The sequence below is a fragment of the Miscanthus floridulus genome, chromosome 10 (genome assembly GCF_019320115.1).
Source record: "Miscanthus floridulus cultivar M001 chromosome 10, ASM1932011v1, whole genome shotgun sequence".
In the NCBI taxonomy this organism is placed as follows: Eukaryota; Viridiplantae; Streptophyta; class Magnoliopsida; order Poales; family Poaceae; genus Miscanthus; species Miscanthus floridulus.
In genome coordinates, this window is record NC_089589.1 from 62,715,969 (window position 1) to 62,739,430 (window position 23,462).

The window sequence follows — 23,462 nt, forward strand, 5'->3', positions numbered from 1 at the left end:
AAAAAGCTCCTATCAAGTTTCACCTTTGCCTTGAGCTTTTTGTTTTTCTCTTTCTTCTTTTCCATGTCCAAGCATTTGATCATCACCATGCCATCACCATCATCATGATCTTCACCAATGCTTCATTACTTGGAGTAGTGCTACCTATCTCATAATCACTTTGATAAACTAGGTTAGCACTTAGGGTTTCATCAATTCACCAAAACCAACCTAGAGCTTTCAACCGTACGTCATCGCGGAGGTGCTCTGACCATGCACCTACAAGCTCAAGACCATCGACGGTGAAGTCTTCGTCAACGCCTAGAACATCGTGTAGCTATGTTGTTTTTTACCCTTAATAAACACACACTTTCTCTTATCAGTTTCGCTATCAAACTCCTTGGTCTTTAAGTGACGCCCGACCCCAGCAACGGCAAAGGGTCGGGCCTCACTCGGGGGCTAATAACAGTATATCTATCTGGTAGACATTCTCTATGCCCGACCCTTTCTCACGATAAGACCCAGAAGCGAGGGTCACAGAAACGAACTCTGAGTAAACCTGGTCGGACCGCAAGAAACCTACGCCCCAGTGGCTATAGTGTTTTTGCTCACTAGCGTGATCAGAGTTTTTGTCCTCGCACCCCGAGCTTTAGCCTTTGCCTTCCCAGGAAGGGTTTGGAGGGGCCTACCTTTGAAATCTCCATCGAGGAGAGGTCGGCAGGTCGCCCAAGTCGATCGAACGACTCGGGCTGCTGCCGAGAGACGGGTAGGGAGCAACAGGATGCCCCATGCGGGTCACGCTAACTCTATCACGAACAATGGACCCGGACCCCACACGGACATATCCGGTAAGAGCTCCCTGAACCCATCACTCGAGCCATCAAGGTAACTTTACCAACCCCCATTCTACTTTTCTAGTGCATGATCATCCATTCTCATGCATGCATTCATACATTCATACATTCATCCATACATTCATCCCATACATCCAAGTATTGCATATGCAAATTGTTGCATCACAACACTTCATGTCATGTCACAAAGTGGTAGTCGTCTCATTCGATATGAGCGGCGACCGATCGAGGTTCAAAGGCCGGCCCGCGAAGGGCTCGAGGCCACCTCACGTCAAACAGGGCCAGGGGAGAAAATGTTGATGAGCCCTAGTGGCCCTTGCCTAAACTGCTCAGAAGCAGACATGGTCATCTTGACCTTCTCGTTCGATCCTAACCTCGAGCCGAGTCCACAGAATCTCCACCGAGGAGAGGCCAGCGGGCCACCTGAATCGGTCTCCGAAATGATTTAGGCGTCTGTCAGGAGGCAGGTTAAGGAGCAGTGGAATGCCACATGAGGGCTATGCCAACCCTGTCATGAATGATGGAATCAGATTCCACTTAGACATGCCCGTTAGCGAGCTCGTTGAGTGCAACACTCGAGCCATCGAGGCAAGTGTCGTTCGCTTAGCTCCTCCGGTTGCAAAAACAGTGGACGGGGTGATGCATAAAACTCGGCCGACCCCTACTGAGCCCAATGGGGCTCAGGGGCTCAAGCCGCCCAACCCCAACTCAGGAATCTAACCGACCGAGGTTTGAAGGCTAGCCTGCGAAGGGCTCGAGGCAGCCTCGTGTTAAAAAGGTCCGGCAAGAGTGTCTATTCGGTAGATATTCTCTATGCCCAATCCTTTCTGACGCTAAAAACTAGAGGCAAGGTGTGCAGAAGCAAACTCTGAGTAGAACTAGTTGGACCGCAAGAAACCCATGCCCCAGTAGCTATAGTGTTTTTGCTCACCAGCATGATCAGAGTTTTTGTCCCCGCACCCCGATCTTTAGCCTCCGCCTTCCTAGGAATGGTTTGGAGGGGCCCACCTGTGGAATCTCCATCGAGGAGAGGCTGTTGGTCGCCTAAGTCTTTCAGACGGCTCGAGCTGCTGCCGAGAGATGGTTAAGAAGTAGTGGAGTGCCACATGAGGGCTATGCCGACCTTGTGACGAACGATGGACCCAAATTCCACTCGGAAATGCCCGTTACCGAGCTCACCGAGCACATCACTCAAGCCATCGAGGCAAGTGATGTTAGCTCAGCCCCTCCGGTTGTGGAAACCATGGATGGGGTAACGACCACAAAGACGAGCCAACCCTTGACCGGACCCCCGCTATGCGTGGGGGCTCGAGGAAAGTTGGACTCACAAGGAGACCGAATGCGCGAACGCAGAACGATGGCTCGGATCCTAGGGAGGGGGTACCTGCAAAACTAAGAATAATGCTTCTAAAACAAGAGACGCTTTCTCCTGCTAGTTTTGCTATCCTCTCCTCGATCTTTAGTGACACTTGACCCCAGCAATAGGAAGGGGTCAGGTCTCACTCAAGGGCTGATAAGGGCATATATACCCTTTCTAAAACAATCGCCTTGCTCGACCCCTTCCTCATGTTAAAAAACATAGTGGCAAGGTTTGCGGAAACGAACAGCGTCGAGAGTACCGGTACTGTTCTGCCTAACCCTCGTACGAACACTGACAGGCGCATCAGTTCACCACGACGTCCACCAGAATGAAGTGGAGCGCATGGTGCTAGTGACGGACAAGGCTGTGACATGGCGCCATTCCTGTTGACATCTACAGAGTCGGCAGGACCCGCATGAAGGAGAAGAAGGATCCGGCGATCCTAAAGGCCTTCATCTCTCTCTTGTTCTTCTCTTTCCCTTCGCTGTAACCCATGCTTTCCCTTGGACTATAAAAGGGAAAGCAGGGCATCCCATGAGGGGCATCAAACGAACTCATCGAGATCCGACTCAAGCTAGATCAACACAAAAGCATGACACGAGCATACGGCCGAACAACGACCAAGCTCTCGGCACCCGCTCACTCTTTCCACCAGAGACTTGGGATCATTTCCCTCTCTCGCCCATTTGTAACCCCTACTACAAACTTTCAATGCTAGTAACATGAGCAGCAGCAATGAACTGGACGTAGGGACATCCTGCATGAACCAGTATAAACCTCGTGTCCTCTAAGCGCACCATCTGAGCCAGACACACAATATTAGAAATTTACTCGTCGGTGGTAACTCAGAACACCGACAAGCACGCTAGCAGGCATAGCAGCACGCGTGTGCGTGGGCGTCCGGACATCCACACGCTAGCGTGGCCACTTGCTTGGAACTAGACTTATAATTGATTGGCCGACTCTCTTTCTAAACAAGTCCATTTATATACTAAGAGCATCTCCATGAGTTCCCTAAATATTTCTCCTAAAACTTCATGTTCCCCAACTCCTAAAAAGTTATTGGGAGGAAAAAAAGACCATCTCCAATAGTACATAATATTTGACTTCTAAAATATCAAATCTGGACCCACCTGGATTTTTTTTGCGATTCTTGCCCCCCCCCCCCCCCCCGCTAAAGTCATCGGTAGTTTCATGTAGTAGGCCGGCACCAACTCCCAGTAGGCATCAACAGGTTGTCGGCCATCAAGTAGCAGCAGCAGGTAGCCATCGATGGGCTACCTCCTCCACACGACGACGCCGGCGACCAACTACACTCCAGTAGACGATGGCGGCGACCCTCTGCTTCGGTGTGAAGGGGAAGAGCCGCGCCAAGACGGAAACAGCGTGGGATGCTACGATATGCGCAAGGTCTCCGGTGCATAAAGTTACGTGGATTGGGAGAGTTTTTCCCAAGTCATAAAAGATTAGGATGATAGATTAGTAGTTGTTGGAGGGGGGTTTTTCTCATCTTTCTAAAAAACAAGGATTAGGAGGAGATTTAGGAAACTCTTGGAGATGTTCTAATAGTACTACATATTTTGCCATTTTTTATAACTCATATTTTGCCGTTGATTGATGGCTAAGGGCATGCTTGGTTCTTTTACCAGCTTGCCTCGCCTTGTTTGGCCTGGCGAAGCTAACCTTGCCAGCCTGAGCAAGCCAAATTGGCTCTCCCATGAAAGCAAGGAAATAGCTTGCCTGCACAAACTACGAGAAAATTTTTGCCCACTAACTAGACACACGTCTCCCTCTAGTTCGTAGAGCTAGGAACTAGAGGGAGACGTGTGTTTTGTTAAAGGTCAGCAAGATTTTCTCATACCAATTTGGCTTGCGCTGGCTGGCAAGGTTAGCTTTGCCAGGCCAAGCAAGGCGAGGCAAGCTGGTAAAAGAACCAAGCATGCCCAAAGGATCCAAGCGGCCCCTAAATGCATAGATCTTTCAACAGGTACACATCCATCTTAACTCAATCTCTCTGTCTGGCCAGAAGGGATGCCGTCTCTCAGCCTCAAGCCAAATTCAGCAGTTATGTACTATGTCACAAGAAATTTACACTGATGTTACCCCGACGACCACTATTTTGGTACCAAGAATAAATCCAGGATGACATCTGTTCCTTCTATTTACACGTTCAGCATTTTTTATCGCTTCCAAGTTCCAACCGCTGAACGGTAGCAGCAAAAGCTGTTCATTTCTTATCTCCACGCGGACTCTTCAGAAGAAAGCGCACAATAGAGGATCAATTGATACGTGTAATAATTTATAAAGCATTGGATGCCTGACTGCCTGTAATATTTGAGACATGGAGAGCCTTTTCTATTTGCTCCCCTCCACTATTGCTTCCTGGGAATTTGTTTCAGCTCAAGTTCAAGATCTAGGCGTCTAGCTGCTAGATGGAAAGCTGCATCCATTAAGCTGCTTGATAATTTCCCCTATGTAAGGCCTTTCTTTTGGATTTTCGCTCACACAATTTAGCCCAACATCAATGCACCTTTTAACTTGTTGGAGTCTGCTTGCTTCCAACGTTGGGTACTTAGAAGCTATCTGCGGCATTTTTGTCCAAGTCTTTTCTACCTGTAATTGCAAAGTTTCATTAAAGAACATCAATTACACCATTCAAAGTACAGTTCAATACCTCTATTTGTCAGAACAATATTCTTAAGGATAAAAAAACAAAATATGTTGGACTTACATTGTCGATAAGGTTCTTAAACGACAAGTCTTCAGTGTTAGAATTGACTTTTAACCGTGTTACTATCTCGATTATAAGGATACCCAGACTATATATGTCTAATTTGGCTGAGACTTCACCTCTGTAATAATACTCTGGAGCCATGTGCCCTCTGCATTACATGAAAGTCAATGGAAGCAGTACATGCAGTCTAATCCAGTTGATCATGAAAAAAAGGGCGTACTAAGTGCAGAGAGCTCCCGCTCTGTGTGGGGTCTGGGGAAGGGTGTCAGTGGCAAGCCTTATTGTCGCCTGTGCAATGCGAGGAGACCGCGACTCAAACCCGGGACCTTCCGATCATAGGTGGTAAGACTCTACCGCTTGCACTAGGCGCGCCCTCCAATCCAGTTGATCATGAACAAACAGAGAATTATTCACTAATTTTCATCAAGCTTACCTTGATCCCACAACATTTGAAGTGAGTGTACGTGTCGGTGTTTCGAGTTGCCACCGACTAGTAAATTTCTAATATTGCGCGTCTGGCTTGGATGGTTTGCTAAGAGGACACGAGGTTTATACTGGTTTGGGCAGAATGTCCCTACGTCCAGTCCGTTGCTGCCACTCGTGTTACTAGCACTGAAAGTTTGCAGTAGGGGTTACAAACGGTCGAGAGAGGGACATGTCCCAAGTCTCTGGTGAAAGGAGCGAATGGGTGTCGAGAGCTCGTTTGCTGCTCAGCTGTGTTCTTGTGTTCTAATCGGTTATGGGGTTCGATGGGTTCGATGCGCTTGAGTTGATCAGCTTCGAGTCCCCTTCATGGGACGCCCTGCTTTCCCTTTTATAGGCCAAGGGAAAGCACAGGTTACAGCAGAGGGAAAAGAGGAGCATGAGGAGGAGAGGAAGTCCTCCAGGATTGGCGGGTCCTCCTTTTCCCTCATGCGGGTCCCATTGACCCTGTAGACGTCAACAAGGACAGCTCCACATCGCGGCCCTGTCCGTCACTGGCGCCATGTGTAGGCGTCTTCTCCCGGTCATAGCGCTCCACTCTGTCCCAGCGGACGTCGTGGTGAACTAACGCGCCCGTTAGTGTTCGTATGAGGGTTAGGCAGAACAACACCGGTATGCCCAACCCTGTTCCTGATGTGAATCCCCAGGTATGGCCCGTCACGGCCACGGGTTATATCGGGGCGTGCCAGTCACCTCCCTAGTGTCAGAGCTTTGACCCAGGCCCATTCGCTTGGACATGGAGTGGTGGCGGCGGTATGGGTCTCCGTCGAACGAGACAGATGCCCCGGCCTCAGGGTTGGGTGAGGCGGAGTCCCCCCTTGGTGCCAGGCAAGGCGGAGCACAAACCCTAGGGTCGGGCGAGGTGGAACCAACCCTCAGAGGTCGGGCGAGGCGGAACCCGTGGCCCTGGTGTCAGGCGAGGCGGAGCTAACCCTTAGGGGTCAGGCGAGGCAGAGCCAGCCCTTAGAGGTCGGACAAGGCGGAGCCTGCGGCCCCGGTGTCGGGTGAGGTGGAGCCAACCCTTAGGGGTCGAGCAAGGCAGAGTCCGCCCACAGAGGTCGGGCAAGGCGAAGCCCGTGGCCTTGGCGTCAGGCGAGGCGGAGCCAACCCTCAGAGGTCGAATGAGGTGGAGCCCACGACCTTAGTGTCGGGCGAGGCGGAGCCAACCGTCAGGGGTCGGGCGTGGCGGAGTCCGCCCTTAGAGGTCAGGTGAGGTGGAGCCAACCCTCAGGGGTCGGGCAAGGTAGAGCCCACGGCCTCGGTGTTGGACAAGGCGGAGCCAACCCTTAGGGGTCGGGCGAGACGGAGTCCGCCCTCAGGGGTTTGGCGAGGCGTAGCTTGCGCTCCTAGGGGTCCGTTGGAGCTATAGTCGCTCTCTTGACTACTCGGATGAATCAATGTTTAAGGTTATTAGCTCCTCCTCGAGTACCCTAGTATTGGTCCCCGACAGTAGCCCCGAGCCTACGGAGGAGTAGAATATTCCTTTGGAGGCTTTTCCGAACAGGAGGACTCTGAAGGCCTTGGCCTTCTCTTGTTGCCCACAGTGTGACCTGGGGATGGTGATTCCCTTTCCTTGAGCCCCCTCCCGTTGCAGGGGCCTAGTTGAGGATCGGTTCGTCCTTGCAATTGTCTTCCCTCAAGCGTTTTCTCCGATAAAAATGGAGGGGCCGAGTCGTACCACGATTTTCCTCTAAGGACGAATCATGGCACTCGGTGAGCTGTTAATGGGCTAGTCTGAGTGGAGCCCCCGGCTTCCGTTTGTGGGGATCCAGCTTGGGTCAGCTTGGTGGTCAACTCCAGATTCTTAGCGGTCAATCCATATAGTTCTCGGGTTCGTTTGTTCGGTCCCGAGGGCTATGTGCCTTTCTTCGAGGGAAAACCATGGATCGCAACTGGCCGAGACTCGAACATGGGCCGGGATGCCCACGGTGCTCGTGCGCTCGGGTACTGGCCGCTAGCAGGCCCATCCCTTTCCACCTCTCGCTCTAAAGGTTCCTAGAGCGGTTGTCGAACCCATCGATGGGCCAACCTACGAACTCCAGGGCCTAGTCGGGCTATAGAGACGCTTTTAGATTCGTATTCCTCTTACCCACGACGAGTCGTGGCCCGTCCGGAGAGGCAAAACATCTGGTGAGTTTTCTGAGGGAACGGATAGAGATTGCATGCGCACTTCCCACGGTGAGACGTTGTGGCAGATCGTGGCAGGCGCAGAGATCTAGGCTGGCGGTTGGTTTCCTCGCACCCGCCGCCCCTATAAAACCAAAGGGTTCGCCCCCCCCCCCCCCCCGAGTTCCATACCTTGCATCCTTGCCCCTGCAGCCAAGACCGCCACCTCCAATCGCTTAGGGTTCCCTGTCTCCGCATCCTTGCCGCCGTTGAGCCCGCATCCAAGCATCCCCACCTGCAATGGATCCATGGTGCCGCTCTGACATCACCTTCCAGCGCATGGAGGGCCTCGTCCATCGCGGTCTTTTCCGCGCACGGACCTCGGCCGAGGAGTGGCTACTACCCGACGAGGAGGATCTATCGTCGTCGCCCAATGGCTACATAGTGTAGTTCGCTCACTTCCATGAGAGTGGGTTCGTGACCCCCGCCCATAGATTTCTCCGGGGGCTGCTGCACTACTACAAGATCGAGTTGTAGCACCTCAACCCCAACACGATCTAGCACATGGCGACATTTGTCACCCTGTGCGAGAAATTCCTGGGGATCAGCCCCACTTTGATCTGTGGATGTACTCCTTTGCCGTCACCCTCCAGAAGAAGAGGGAGAAGAGGGGCAGGCAGGAGCTACACATGCTGATGAGGTGCGCCGGCATCCAACTCTGAAACAATCGAGTCGGCGAGTACCCGCCGATACGGCTATCAACGTCCAACAAGGGGTGGCACTCGTAGTGGTTCTACCTCAAGAACGACGTCGCTGCCCTTCTGCTAGAGTTCACCGGGCGCCTGATCTAAGAGGCCCCAGAGTTGTGGAGGAAGTGGGGCGTCCCAAAAAAGGACAAGAAGAAGATCCAGGACCACATCGCCGCCATCCACATCCTGAAGGAGAGCGGCCTGAAGGGGTCGGGCATCATCGGGGCCTACCATGCAAGGAGGGTGGCGATGTTGATGACGCGCATGCTCCCACTATATGCGATGGCGCCCGAGGCATCATTCGACAGAACGACGCTCGCCAAGGGGGCGCTCCCCAACTCTGAGATCATGCAATGCATCACGAAGGCAATGGAGCCCTCACGGGACGATGCGGATGGCCCCCTCGATTTTGTCTACCCGGTGCCGGGACATCCTTCGATGTGACTGGAACCAGGCCACGTCATCTTCGTAAGTTTCCCCTTCTCATGTCTCCTCTTCAATCAATTTCCCGACCTCTTGATACTAACTTTGAGAGGGGCAAGACTAGCCGAGGGACCTCATCTTCACATATCACCCAGCGCCATTGCCGAGGGATTCGTCCATGAGGCAGTGAATCACACCGAGGGCGTGCGGCTAAGGAAGGCGAAGGAGGACAAGAAGAGGAAGAGGCAGCGTAAGCTACAGGCACGGGAACGGGGGGGATGGCACCGACAGCGATGATGATGACGACGACGGTGATGACGACGAGGTAGCCGATGATGTCGAGTGGGATATCCTGGAGAACGAGGATGCACTGACATGTATTGGTTCGTCCTTGCAGGAGTCAGGACCCTTCCCGTTCCATGGAGGGGAGGGTATGTCCAAGGAGCCGGCGGAGGTGGGACGTACCGTCGGCCTCCCTTAGGAGTCAACAGGGGCGGGTAGCTCTACCGCCGCGCCTGAGATGAGGGCAGAGGTGGGCAGCTCCGCCGTCGCGCCCCAAGAGTCAAGGGGAGTGAGCCCATCTACCCAGGAGCAAGGGGCGGGATCGAAGCGGCCTCGCCTCGACGAGGCGGAGCAGAGGTTGGGGGGTTCGCCCCCCAAATGTATCTGCTATCCTATGGCGCTGAGGTAAGTTATCAGTTCCCCTGTTTTCTCTGTTTTGGATGGATTTTATCGTGACTTATGCTTTTTGTCCCTTGCAGTGTCGGCAGGCAGCGCAATCCTTTGGCACTGGCACCGAAGAAGAGCATGGCCCTCCAATTGAGGCGGTAGCCATCGGCTGGTGTCACGCCCGTTTTGGGTGGGAGCGATGCTAGTGTGACCGTGTCATCGGTCTATCGGACGCTGCCCACGGTGGCGCATGTGCCCTCGGTGGGATAGGTGAATGCGGGGGGCTCAAGGGACGCCTTCGGAGGCCACGGAGCAGCCGGCGATGGCCTCAATACCACAGCCGATGACCGAGCGGATGGGGCTGCTGACTGCGCTCATGGCGCCGACCGTGGCGGGTGTGACACAACCGGTCATGACCCCATCAATGCAGGTGGAGGTGGCGGTGGCTGCGATAGGTGGGTCATAGCCAGGTGCGATCGTGGCCGCGCCTGAGGCACCAACGTGACCTGCACCATTGACGGCCCAGGCGACAGAGTCTGGCGTGGGCCGAATAGAGGGGGATGCGGCCGAGGGGGTCCTCGGAGGTCGTGGTGCTTGAAGAGGGGTCAGCATCCGTATCGCTGACCCCTTCCGTCGCTGGAGGGGATCCTAGCAGGGACATTGTGGCGAGAGGGGTCAGCAGTGCTTGGAGCCGGCGGGGAGTCGTCTCTGGCCCTAACGTTGGTGCGCAGCGACTCGCCTACATAGGGCGAGCCCCTATTCTGGTGGACAAATCCATAGGATCCAGCATCGACACTCTTCACCCTCGATGATGCCACCGAGAGCATGGAGCTCGAGAGCCTTGACGTGGGGATCGCGTCCATGCTTGAAGCCCTAGACCACACCAGGGATGCTTTGTGCAACGTTGTCGTTCCCTCCGGCCGGGTATTTGCTTGATCCTATTTCTTGCCCTTTTCTTTCTCTATACATTTTTTTGTATTCTGACCGTCATCTCCCTATAGTACCTCATAGCTCGTAGCCGAGGGAAGTCTCGGTTCCTTCATGAGCAAAAGGAAACCTAGGACTGCCTCATCGATGAGGCACGGCTGCATGGGGAGGTGACCGCTCAGCTTGTTGCTGCCTAGCAGAGGGTGGCCAAGCTGACTCCTCTTGCCGAGGAGGTGGACAATCTTTGATCACGGGTGGCCGAGGCCCGTCGGCACGCTAATGAGGCCGAGAAGGCATTCGAGGCCCTATTGGTGAGGTCATGGAGGGACGACGAGGAGGCCACCAAGGTCAGGAAGGAGCGGGACGAGCTACTCTAGAAGGACGCCGAGGCCCGCTAGAAGATCCTCAACCTTCTAGCCAAGGTTGAGAAGGAAAGGGAGCTGAAGCTGGGGGCCGAGGAGAAGCTGGCGGCCCTGGAGAAGAAGGTGAGCCTGGATGCCGCGACGGTCACTCAGCTATGCAAGCGGCAGGATGAGCTGCTCCAAACCATGGAGAGGCTCTGCTCAGAACACGGTGCGGCACGGGAGGAGCACGACTAGGCCTTCTAAGAGCATGACCAGGCCTGCCAGGAGCGTGACTATGTGCAGCAGAAGGTCAGCTCCCTCAGGCCGAACTTGGAAACACGAGGACCCAGAAGCTAGATGCCGAAAGCGTTTCTGCCAGGCTGGCCATGGACCTCGCCGAGGCAAGGAGGAATCTTCAGGCAGAGAGCAACGAGCTCGGTATCCTAAGCACCGCCCTCAGAGTGGTCTACGACAACCTTGAGGTGGTGCAGTCGGAGGGGGCCAGTTCACTTACAGCCCGTGCCATTGAGATCACGGCTCGGGTGCACCAGCTTGAGAGGAATGCCCTTTGCGCCAGGGTCAATCAATCCATCATGATTGCTCGTTCTCATTATGGAGATGGCATCGACCTAGAGACGATGAGCCATGGCTTTGCGCCTAGCTATCAAGTCCACGAGCTGGAGGAGATGGAAGCGGTAGTGGCTTCCCTTTTGCAGGACCTAGCGGACAGGATAGAGAGCATAGTTCTCCCCCGGAGGGGTTAGTTAGTTCAATAGGTCGGTCGATCATTCTTGTAATCAGCGGACAAGTGCTGACCCTTGTGTATTGTTTAAACAAACTTGTCATTTTGTTTCGTTTGACTAAGTCTATTCTTTTGTTTTGGTGCGAATGGATTTGTTTTTCCTCCCTTTTTATGTGTGAAAAGAGGTTCATGCGTTCTGACCCTTCTGTTTGTTAAGACCATAGAGCTCGAGGTGTAGGAGGGAAACTCTGATCACGCTGGTAAGCAAGAGTGCCGTAGCCGCTGGGGCGTAGGTTTCTTGCAGTCCGACTAGCCTTACTCAGTCATTCGTTTCCCCAGACCTTGCCACTAGGTTTAACATGAGGAAGAGGTCGGGCGTGGCGACTGTTTCAGAAAGGGTGTATATATATCCTTACCTTACCAGCCCCCGAGTGAGACCCGACCCCTTGCCATTGCTAGGGTTGGGTGTCACTAAAGATCGAGGAGAGGATAGCGGAACTAGTAGAAGGCGTCTCTTGTTTTTGTGCGTACCCCCTCCCTAGGATCTAAGCCATCGTTCTACGACCGCGTTCAGTCTCCTTGCGAGTCCAACTTTTCTCGAGCCCCCACGCGTAGCAGGGGTCTGGTTGAGGGTTGTCTCATCTTTGTGATCGTTGCCCCATCCATGGTTTTCACAATCAGAGGGGTTGAGCTAACATCACTTGTCTTGATGGCTCGAGTGACACGCTCGGTGAGCTCGCTAACGGGCATGTTCGAGTGGAATTCGGGTCCGTTGTTTGTGACGGGGTCGGCATAGCCCTCATCTGGCATTCCACTACTCCTTAAACCACCTCCCAGCAGATGCCCATGTTGCTCTAGAGAGCGACTCAGGTGGCCCGTTGGCCTCTCCTCGATGGAGATTCTATGGGCTCGACTCGAGGTCAGGATCAAACAAGAAGGGGTTGAGCTAACGATACTTGCCTCGATGGCTCGAGTGTCGTGCTCGGCAAGCTCGCTAACGGGCATGTTCAAGTGGAATCCAGGTCCGTCATCCGCTGACGGGGTCAGCATAGCCCTCATGTGGCATTCCACTACTCCTTTACCCACCTCCCGGCAGATGCCCGTGTCACTCTGGAGAGAGACTCAGGTGGCCCACATGCCTCTCCTCGATAGAGATTGTGTGGGCTTGGCTCGAGGTTTGGATCGAACGAGAAAGGTCAAGATGTCCCCGTCTGCTTCTTAGCGAGGTCAGGCAAGGGCCGCTGGGGCTCATCTCGGTTTTTCTCCCCTGGCTCTATTTGATGCGAGGCGGCCTCGAGCCTTTCGTGGGCTGGCCTTCGAACCTTAGTCGATCGCCATTCATATCGAATGCAGTAATTGCATATGCAATGCTTGGATGTATGGGATGAATGTATGGTTGAATGTATGAATGAATGTATGAATGCATGCATGAGTATAGATTAATGAATGATCATGTACCGGACAAGAATGGTGGGTTGGTAAAGTTACCTTGATGGCTCAAGTGATGGGTTCGGGGAGCTCTTATAGGATAGGTTTGTGTGGCGTCTAGGTCCATCGTTCGTGACGAAGCTGGCGTAACCTGCATGGGGCATCCCATTGCTCCCTACCCATCTCTTGGCCGTGACCCGAGCTGTTCGACTGGCTTTGGGCGACCTGCCGGCCTCTCCTCGATGGAGATTCCATAGGTGGGTCTCTCCAAATCCTTCCTAGGAAGGCGAAGGCTAAAGCTCGAGCTGCGAGGACAAAAACCCTGATCACGCTGGTGAGCAAAAAATGCCGTAGCCGCTGGGGTGTAGGTTTCTCGTAGTCCAACTAGCTTTATTCGAGAGTTTGTTTCCGCACCCCTTGCCTCTAGGTTTTAGCGTGAGAAAGGGGTCAGGCATAGAGAATGTTTATCGAATAGACACTCCTGCTAGCCCCCCGAATGAGGCCCGACCCCTTGCCGTTGCTGGGGTCAGGGGCTCAATAGCGAAATTAATACAACAAAACATGCGTAAATTAAGGGTGACCCGTCTCTCAGCAGTGGCCTGAATCATTCGATTGACATGGGCACAGGACTTACCTCAATGGCACGAGTGACGGGTTTGGGGAGCTCTTACTGGATAAGTTCGAGCGGAATCTGGGTCCGTCGTTCATGATGACCTAGCTCTTAGCTAGGGCGTAGTTTTCTCGCAGTCCGACCAGTTATACTCAGAGTTTGTTCCCACAACCCTAGCTCCTAGGTCTTAACATGAGATGGGGTTGGACACAGAGAAAGTTGGCCAGGTGGATAAACAATTAGACGTGCATCGACATTTTTCGTAGCTAAGGCCAAAAAGCTTGGGGTGCGGAAAAAACTCTGATCACGCTGGTGAGCAAAGGTGCCATAGCCACCGAGGCATAGGTTTCTCGTAGTCCGACCAGTTTTTACTCAGTGTTTGTTTCCACAAACCTCGCTTCTGGGTCTTAACATGAGAAAGGGCCAGGCATAGAGAATGTCTACCAGATAGGTATGCTCTTATTAGCCCTCGAGTGAGGCCCGCCCCCTTGCCGTTGCTGGGGTCGGGTGTCACTAAAGATCGGGGAGTTCGATAGCGAAACTCATAAGAGAAAGTGTGCGTTTATTAAGGGTAAAAGCGACATAGCTGCTCAATGTTCCAGACATTGATGAAGATTTCATCGTCGATGGTCTTGAGCTTGTAGGCACCTGGCCAGAGCACCTCCACGATGACATACGGTCCCTCCCACAACAGGGAGAGCTTGTGGGGGTCCTTGTTGCTCTAGACGAGGTGGAGCACCAAGTCTCCGACGTTGAAGGCCCGACCCCACACTCGACGGCTATGGTACCGGCGCAACACTTGCTGGTACTTGGCAGAGTGGAGCAGGGCGACATCACACGCTTCATCCAGATAGTCCATGGCATCCTTGAGGGATGCCTCGGCTCCCTGTTCGTCATACGCCCTGACCCTTGGCGCTCCATAGTCGAGGTTGATCAGGAGGATAGCCTCAGAACCGTAGACGATGAAGAATGGCGTGTAGCCGGTGGCCTGGCTAGGGTCATCCTCATGATCCAAAGCACCGCGGGAACCTCTACGACCCATCATGCGGCTAGACCCCTCCCCCGCATCACCGCAGGTGCGCCTACGGGCGTCAAGGGTGTCGCGCGCTTCACGGTTGCGGCCGAGATGGTCATGCACCGAGACCGTGGTGCACTGCCTGCTGCCTTGTGGTGCCTACTGGACTGACGTGTCCTTGATGGGTCACTCTGAGGCATGCGCCGGCTGGCATCGAGCTCGCATCGCCGAGACAGCGAGCTCTCGGCCTGCTGCTCCGCCGCACGCTCGAGCAGCATGCGAATCTCACGATGGGCCCGACAGTCTTCGGGCGTCGTAGGCCTCGGAAGCCCCCAGAGCAAGGCTACCACAGCACCGATGTTCTGGCTCATACGGGTGAAGTGAGGGAGGGCTTCATCGTCCTTGATGATCCTCTGGTTCACGTCGTAGGCCATGGCGCGCGCACCCACCGTCTTCGTGTCGCTCGATCTCTCGATCGAGTTCCGCGCGCTCCTGCTCGAGCTAGAGTCACGCTTCCTCGAGCTCTTAGTGTTGGGTCTTCAGCTGCTCCACCCACAGGTGGGGGTGGGGTGGCTGCATCCCCCTCGACCTCGTCGTCGAGGTCGTTCGTTAGGGTAGCCTCCTCCTCACGGATGCTTTCGATGTGTCCCTCGGGGGTACCTGCAATAAAATATTCACAAGAGGGGTGATGGCTTCCCCTACTGGAGTCAGAGCTGGAGGGCGACTCTAACTCTCCTACGAGGAGGTCGTGGAAAGATTCCGCGACATATTCGGTCATCCCCATGAACTCGTCATTCGTGGGGAATGAAGGCACGTGTTGCGCCACAAGGTGGCCAACGGTCTCTACGGCGTTGAGACCGAATGGGAGCGCGGTCGAGGCACTCTGAATGAGGTATTCCAGGGAGAGGGGCTCTCCTCTGACAAGCTGCACCATGACATTGGCGAACGAGAAGGTGAGGTGGTCGGGAGGTCAACCTGGAGGTGATGAGCCTCGGTTTCCTACCTAATTATGAGGATGACGAGCTGGACGAGATTGAGAAGGCGGTGGCTCCTCTGGCGCAGGACCTGGTGAACAGTCTGAAAGAAATGGTTCTCCCTTCGCGGAAGTAGTTAGTTGAATAAATTTGATGAACACTTATATGCAATATGTGAACTAGTGTCGGTACTTTCGTGTCTGGAAACAGTTTCGTGATTTTGCTTCACAATTTTGTTTTGTTTGATCTTCTTCCCTTTTTAGCGATGAAAAAGAGACTTACATAGTCCGCCCCTTCCCTTTGTTAAGACCATACGGCCTGAGGTGTTTAGGGGGACAAACATACCGCAGCCACCTGGGCGTGGGCTTTATGCGGTACTACCAATATGTTCCCCCGAACGTTGCCGCTAGTCTTGATGCGAGGAAGAGATCTGATGTGATGACTTGTTTTCAAAAAAAGGAAAGGAGGTAGCCATACCTTTGTCAGCCCCCAAGTGGGATCCAACCCCTTGCGGTTTGCTGGGGTCGGATGTTACTAGAGACCGGAGCGAGGGAAGCGTACGTTTGTATTCGCTCGTACCCCTTACTTAGGATCTTTGGTGATAGCTGCGTGACCGTGCGTTTGGTTTTTGCCGCTGGCTTGGCCTTCCCCAAGCCCCCGTGCATGGTGGGGATTTGGTCGAGGGCTGGCCTATTTCGTAACGTTCGTCCCGTCCGCAATTCTTCATAATTTGGAGGGATTGGTGCCGTGTCATTTGCCTCGGTGGCTCGAATGACATGCCTGATGAGCTCGCTAACGGGGGTGTTCAGGCAGAATCTGATCCCATTGCTTTGCGACAGAGTTGGCAAAGCCCTCGGGTGGCATTCCATTGTTCCCTGCCTCGCCTTCCAATAGATTCCCCCTCAATGGGGTTTCTATGGGCTCGGCTAGGGGCTAGTTTGAACTAGAAGGTTGAGATGACCCAATCCGCCTCAACGCGGGTTGGGTAGAGGCCGCTGAGGCTCATCCGCGTTTTTCTCCCCTGGCTCTTTTTCGACGTGAGGCGGCCTTGGACCTTTTGTGGGTTAGCCTTCGAACCTCAGTCTTTCGATCTTGGATCGAGCGGCTCGAGCCCTCGGGCCCTGTTAGGGTCTGATAGGGGTCGGTCGTGCTTCGCGTGTTACCCCATCCTCAGTTTTCATAACTGGAGGGGCTGAGTAGATGACACTTGCCTCGATGGCTTGAGTGTCGCGATCAATGAGCTCGCTAATGGGTACATTCGTGTGGAATCCGGGTCCATCATTTGCTGACGGGGTTGGCAGAGCCCTCAGGTGGCATCCCACTACTTCTTAACCCGCCTCCTGGCAGATGCCCGAGCTGTTCGTTTGGCTCAAGTGGCCCGTTGGCCTCTCCTCGATGGAGATTCTGTGGGTTTGGCTCGGGGTTAGAATCAAACGAGAAAAGGTCGAGACGCCCCTTTCCGCTTGTGAGCGGGGTTTGGGCGGGGCCGCTGGGGCTCATCTCGGTTATTTCTCCCTAGCTCTGTTTGACGTGAGGCGGCCTCAAGCCCTTCGCGGGCCAGCCTTTGAAACCCAGTCTGTTGACGCTCATATCGAATGAGGCGATTGCCGTTTCGTGACGCGACATCACTCGTTGTTTCGTTCGGGCCGTTCGATCGGCCCAGGTGGCCTGTTGGGCCCCCTAGATAGGGGTTCCATCATTGGATCATTCTGTGGTCCCGCCTGGGGAAGAGGAGGGTCGTCAGCACGCGTGTGAGCCTTGATTCCCATGCCCGATGCGTGGTCGTGGTGGGCCATGCCCTGGCAACATTTTGTTTCACTGGAGCGCGTCCCGTCGGTTCCGGCGCATCCCCTTGGATTCCCGTTGGTGTTGATTTCCCACCTGCATTGAATAGGGGGATGCAGAGAGTTTTTCGTCCCAACCTTTCGCCTTTCCTCAGCTGCTGAGCCCCTTCTTTAAATAGGGAGGGGGAGGGGAGTTCTCATCCCACTTCTCGGCCTGCCTCTGGGCTGCTACCTCCTCTTCTTCTCCCCTTCCACCGAATGCGTCCGTGCGTTGCGGCAGTTCCTGAGTGAGGGAGGGTAATGCCAGAGAGAGAGAAACTCACTGATCCACTCGTGAATCCGAGACGTGATGTCGAGCTAGAGGTTATCCAACATAGATGAGATGGTGCGGGTCGCCTTTGCCGAGAAGGGGTCATCGTCGTCGAAAGAGAGGCACTGGAGGGTGCCGAGCGTCGTTGGCCTCGCCGTCGTTCGTTGCGGCCTTCCTACGGCGGGAGGCGTCCCTCACTCAGGTGCTGTTGTTGGGGCTGCGGTTGATGACGATGGCGTAGTCCCCGGATGCCCTAGCGGAGGCGCCGTTGTCCAGGTTGTGGCCGATGATGATGGCGTAGTCCCCGGATGCCCCGGTGGAGGGGCACCACAGTCGCCGGCATGGTTCTCGACGTTGCAGATGATGGCGCCTTCGAGGATCCTATGGAGCGGCGGGACGTCACCAATGGAGAGCGTGGCACGGCGGCCATAGTAGATGAACTGGCCTGTGTACGTGCCAGGACGTTGCCGATGGAGAGCGTGGCGTGGAGGCCGCAGTAGACGAACTGGCCCATGTACGTGCCAGGACATCGCCGATGGAGAGAGTGGCGCGGCGGCCACAGTAGTACTTGTAGTAAAGCTAAGTAGAGACTGTAATTGAATATGTTTTGTGGAAGAGCCCCCGAGTAAACAGTCCTTTTCATGATGAAATCACTTTGTAAGCGGTGAGTTTGTGCAAAGAATGAACAAATTTTCATCTTTTGTTATGGCAAACAGCTTTTCAGCTTCCTCTTTTTGTAGAAGAGGTTTTGGTGCCCTCCGACCCTTCCCATGGCCCAAGTTGTAAGAAACTAGGAGTGCAGGTGAATTAATTCTGATCACGCTAGTGAGCAAAGAGGTTGTAGCCACTGGGGCATGGGTCTCTCGCAGTCCTACTAGTTGTACTCATAATTTGTTCCTAAAATCTTAGTCCTTAGGACTTGTCATGAGAAGAATGGAAAACTTAAAAAATGTTTGCAAAGATAACACAGGAAGTGTTTTGCTAGATAAACGTACTGGTATTATTTGTATCAGCCCCTGAGTGAGGTCTGACCCCTTGTAATTTGCAGGGGTCAGATGTCACTAAAGGTCGGGGATTTGTAAAGACAAAAACTGATAAGGAAGATTATATGTTTATTTAAGGGAAAAACAATGTAGCTGTTCGATGTTCCAGGCGTTGGTGAAGACCTTGCCGTCGATGGTTTTCAACTTGTAGGTGCCTAGCCGGAGTACTTCCGTGATGATGTATGGTCCTTCCTAGGGTGGGGAGAGCTTGTGGCGGTCCTTGTTGCTCCGGACAAGGCAGAGAACAAGGTCCCCGACGTTGAAGGCTCGGTTCTGCACCCATCGGTCGTGGTACCGCCATAGCGCCTGCTAGTACTTAGCCGAATGGAGGAGGGCGCTGTCGCGGGCTTCGTCTAGTTGATCCATGGTGTCTTGGTGGGATGCCTCGGCTCCCTGTTCGTCGTATGCTCTGATTCTTGGTGCTCCAAAGTCGAGGTCCGTCGGGAGGACGGCCTCAGCCCTGTAGACCATGAAGAAAGGCGTGTACCCGGTGGCTCGGCTGGGAGTTGTTCTCAGGCTCTAGAGTACTGCGGGAAGCTCGGCGACCCAGCGTGTGCCAAACTTGTTCAGCCGGTTGAAGATCCTAGGCTTGAGGCCCTGTAGGAGCATGCCGTTTGCGCGCTCGACCTGCCCGTTCGTCCGGGGGTGCGCGATGGCCGCCCAATCTATCCGGATGTGTTGCTCATCGCAGAATTGAATGAATTTCCTACCAGTGAACTATGTGCCATTGTCTGTGATGATGGAGTTTAGTACTCCAAAACAATGGATGATGTCGAGGAAGAACAGCACAGCCTGCTCAGATTTAATTGTGGAGATTGGCTGAGCCTCGATCCATTTGGTAAACTTGCCTATGGTGACAAGTAGTGGGTGAAGCCCCCGGGCGCCTTTTTGAATGGCCCAACTAGGTCGAGTCCCTAGACCGCAAAGGGCCACATTATGGGAATCGTTTGGAGTGCCTGGGCCAGGAGGTGAGTTTGCCGAGCATAGTACTGACACCCTTCACCGGTGCGTATGATTTGCTCGGCGTCGGCTACTGCAGTGGGCTAGTAGAAGCCTTGCTGGAAAGCATTTCCTACCAAGGTCCTTGGCGCAGCATGGTGACCGCAGACCCCACCATGGATGTCGTTAAGCAGAAGTTTTCCCTGTTCGCTAGGGATACAGAGCTGCAGGATCTCGGTGTGGCCCTGTTTGTAGAGTTCGCCCTCTACAAGAACAAAGGACTTGGCGCGGCTTTGCAGCCCTCAATACATTCCAATGGAAGTTAAACCCAAAGAAGTGCATCTTTGGTGTTCCTTCTGGTATATTGCTAGGCAACGTCGTCAGTTACGACGGCATACGCCCTAATCCGGAGAAAGTCAAAGCTGTCTTAGACATGAAGCCCCCCAAAAAGGTGAAGGATGTCCAGAAGCTTACCGGATGCATGGCTGCTCTCAGCCGTTTCATATCAAGATTAGGAGAAAAAGGGCTACCATTTTTCAAACTACTCAAAGCATCAGAGAAGTTTGAGTGGTCGGAGGAAGCAGACGTTGCCTTCACGCAGCTAAAACAATACCTTACATCACCTCCGGTCCTCACTGCTCCCAGAGAAGACGAAACTCTCCTACTTTACATTGCGGCAACCAATCGGGTGGTCTCCACTACCATGGTGGTCGAGCGCGATGAGTCGGGCCACGCCTATAAGGTACAGCGGCCAATTTATTTCATCAGTGAGGTACTCAATGAATCCAAGACCAGGTACCCACAGATTCAGAAACTGCTCTACGCCAAACTGATAACATCCCGAAAGTTGAGACATTACTTCGACGAATATCGTGTGGTGGTCATGACCGAGTTCCCTTTGGGGGACATCATTCGCAATAAGGATGCGAACGGGCACATCGTCAAATGGGCAATGGAGCTATGCCCCTTTTCCTTGGAATTTGCAAGCCATACTACAATCAAGTCTTAGGCACTCGTCGATTTCATCATCGAATGGACAGACTTAAGCACGCCTGCCTCTCCGGGATCCGACGAATATTGGACGATGTACTTCGACGGCTCTCTCAACATTGACAGTGTGGGAGCAGGAGTTCTTTTCGTGTCACCATCCAAGGAGCAGCTCCGGTACGTCCTCAGGATTTATTTCCCGGCATCTAATAACACCGCCGAATATGAAGCATGCCTGCATGGTTTACGCATTGCGGTTGAGCTTGGTGTTAAACGTCTCTATGTCTATGGAGACTCGGCTCTGGTCATCAACCAACTCAACAAGGACTGGGACACGACCAGCGAAAAGATGGACGCATACTGCAAATCAATAAGAAAGTTGGAAGGCAGGTTCTATGGCATCGAGTACATACACGTGGTCCAGGACAAGAACCAAGCAGCGGATGCGCTGTCAAAGTTAGGATCATCCCGAGCCAAAATATTACATGGCGTATTCGTCCAAGACCTGCTCACGCCTTCCATCGAAGAGGAAGATTCCACGGTCGACAAAGCTCCAAACCAGCAATTGGTGGCTACGGTTCCGGCGCCGAGCACAACCGAGCCGCCTCCGACCACTCATGAGCCAGATTGGAGAATACCTTTCATCAAGTACTTAACAGATGGAAGCGGTTATACTGATCGGACAGAAAACGAGCGTCTGATGCATCGCAGTAAGCAGTATCTGCTCGTCGATGGCAAGTTATGGCGCAAAAACGCAAAGGAGGAAATCTTGATGAAGTGTGTAACCCAGGAGGAAGGCGAACATCTCCTGGACCAAATCCACTCTGGCTCCTGCGGCAACCACGCGGCCTCAAGAACACTGGTCGGTAAGGCTTTCCGAGCAGGGTTCTATTGGCCGTCAGTAGTAGCCGACGCAGAGAAACTAGTACGCCACTGTGAGGGTTGTCAGTTCTTCACTAAGAGAATCCATGTACCATCACATGAGATCCAGACGATTCCAGCCTCTTGGCCCTTCGCATGCTGGGGACTGGATATGATCGGGCCCTTCAAACCGGCTCCTGGGAAATTTACATGCGTCTTCGTGCTGATTGACAAATTTTCTAAGTGGATAGAATACATGCCTTTGGTACAGGCATCCTCAGAGAAGGCTATCACATTCCTTGACCAGGTCATCCACCGTTTCGGTGTACCCAACAGCATCATCACCGATATGGGTACTCAGTTCACCGGGAACGCTTTTTGGGACTTCTGCGATGAAAGGAGCATAGTAGTAAAATACGTCTCGGTGGCGCACCCTAGAGCTAATGGACAAGTCGAGCGGGCAAATGGCATGATCTTGGACGCATTGAAGAAGAGGATGTATAGAGAAAATGACAAAGCTCCCAGACGATGGCTCAAAGAGTTACCAGCCGTGGTCTGGGGCCTCAGAACTTAGCCCAGTCGTAACACTGGCGTCTCACCATACTTTATGGTTTACGGCGCTGAGGCAGTCCTCCCACCAGATATAGTTTTTAGATCAGCACGGGTAGAGAACTTCGACAAAGGCAAGGTCAATGAAGTACGGGAGCTAGAAGTGAACAGCACAGAAGAGAAAAGGCTCGATTCTTGTGTACGTACGGCCAAATACCTTGCTGTTTTGCGTAGGTACTACAATAAGAACGTTAAAGAACAGTTCTTCGTGGTCAGGGATTTGGTCCTAAAGTGGAAGACGAACTAGGCTGGTGTCCACAAACTCGCAACCCCATGGGAGGGACCCTTCATGATCAAGGAAGTCACACGACCAACGTCTTACAGGTTAGCTCACCTGGACGGTACGGACATACCAAACTCGTGGCACATCGACAAGCTTAGACGTTTCTATGCTTAACTACTGAGATATGTACTCCTCTTGTACTTTCGATTTACTTTAATAAAGCAATTAAGATTTCTCCGACCACTCTAATGTGTCACTTCGAATTTTATGGTTATTCTAACTTAGCCAGTAAAAGCCAACCACCACTCCTTCTACGGTTTTCGAAGCAGGCCCTGTCTCCGGTTCTTCCCAACGCGTGCATGGGATCCGCTCTCTACGTTACGGGTGATCGGCAGGCCCCCCTTGGTTTGACTTGTTCGCGTCTACATGTGCACAGGTCACCGTACCTCACACTCCGACCACATGGCAAACTAGGGCCACACAAACTTTTCAGGATGATGTGTTGAGCAAAATGGTACAACTAAACAGAACATTAACATGTTCTCACTTAGTTACACCAAGAAAAAGTTTCAAGCTTAAATACGTTTTATACAAAGCAAACAAGCTTATAATGATATACAGTTACGTTATTATAGGCTTGCCTGAAGAGGCTCAAGTTTACAATAACACAACTATGTCCTCCTTCTACAGCTCTAAGTCTATTACATTGGCTGGTCGGGGCGCGTGGCACTTACTACTCGCCGCTTCTGATATCCTACTCGAGTCTCGGGGACTCTTGTGCTAGTCGAGCTGAAGGGGACGGCCCCGCCGGTGCCTGGCTGGTCGAGACCACAGGCTTCGTTGGTTGGCTTGCAACTGACGGCGTTTCTAGCTAACTTGCCAATGGCGTCCCCTGTACAGGTGCTGTCCCACCTCCACACAGGTTAATGTCGCCAATTATCTTTGACGACAAGTCTAGCTGGGCTGTCCGAAGCTCCTCTGCCTTGTCCGGGTCTACCTCCTTTGGGTACCCAGCCTCCAGGCGCTTGAGATCGATCAGGGGGTAGTGGGCACACACCATGCTTAGTACATGGGCACCCGTGTACTCACCCGCCTCCTTCATGAACTCTTGGAACCATCCCCACGCTTGTCTGCATCTCTCGACCAGTCCGAGCTGGGGCGTCCTTGGCTCTTCCTCTGTGAGTGCCGGGTCAATAAGGTCGAGGATGGGCACAATGCCAGTTGCCACTTCTTGGCACTGGTTCTTCCACATGTCCCACTCCTCAGTGGCCTCGCGGCATCATGCTTTCCAGTCGTCATGCTCTTTGAT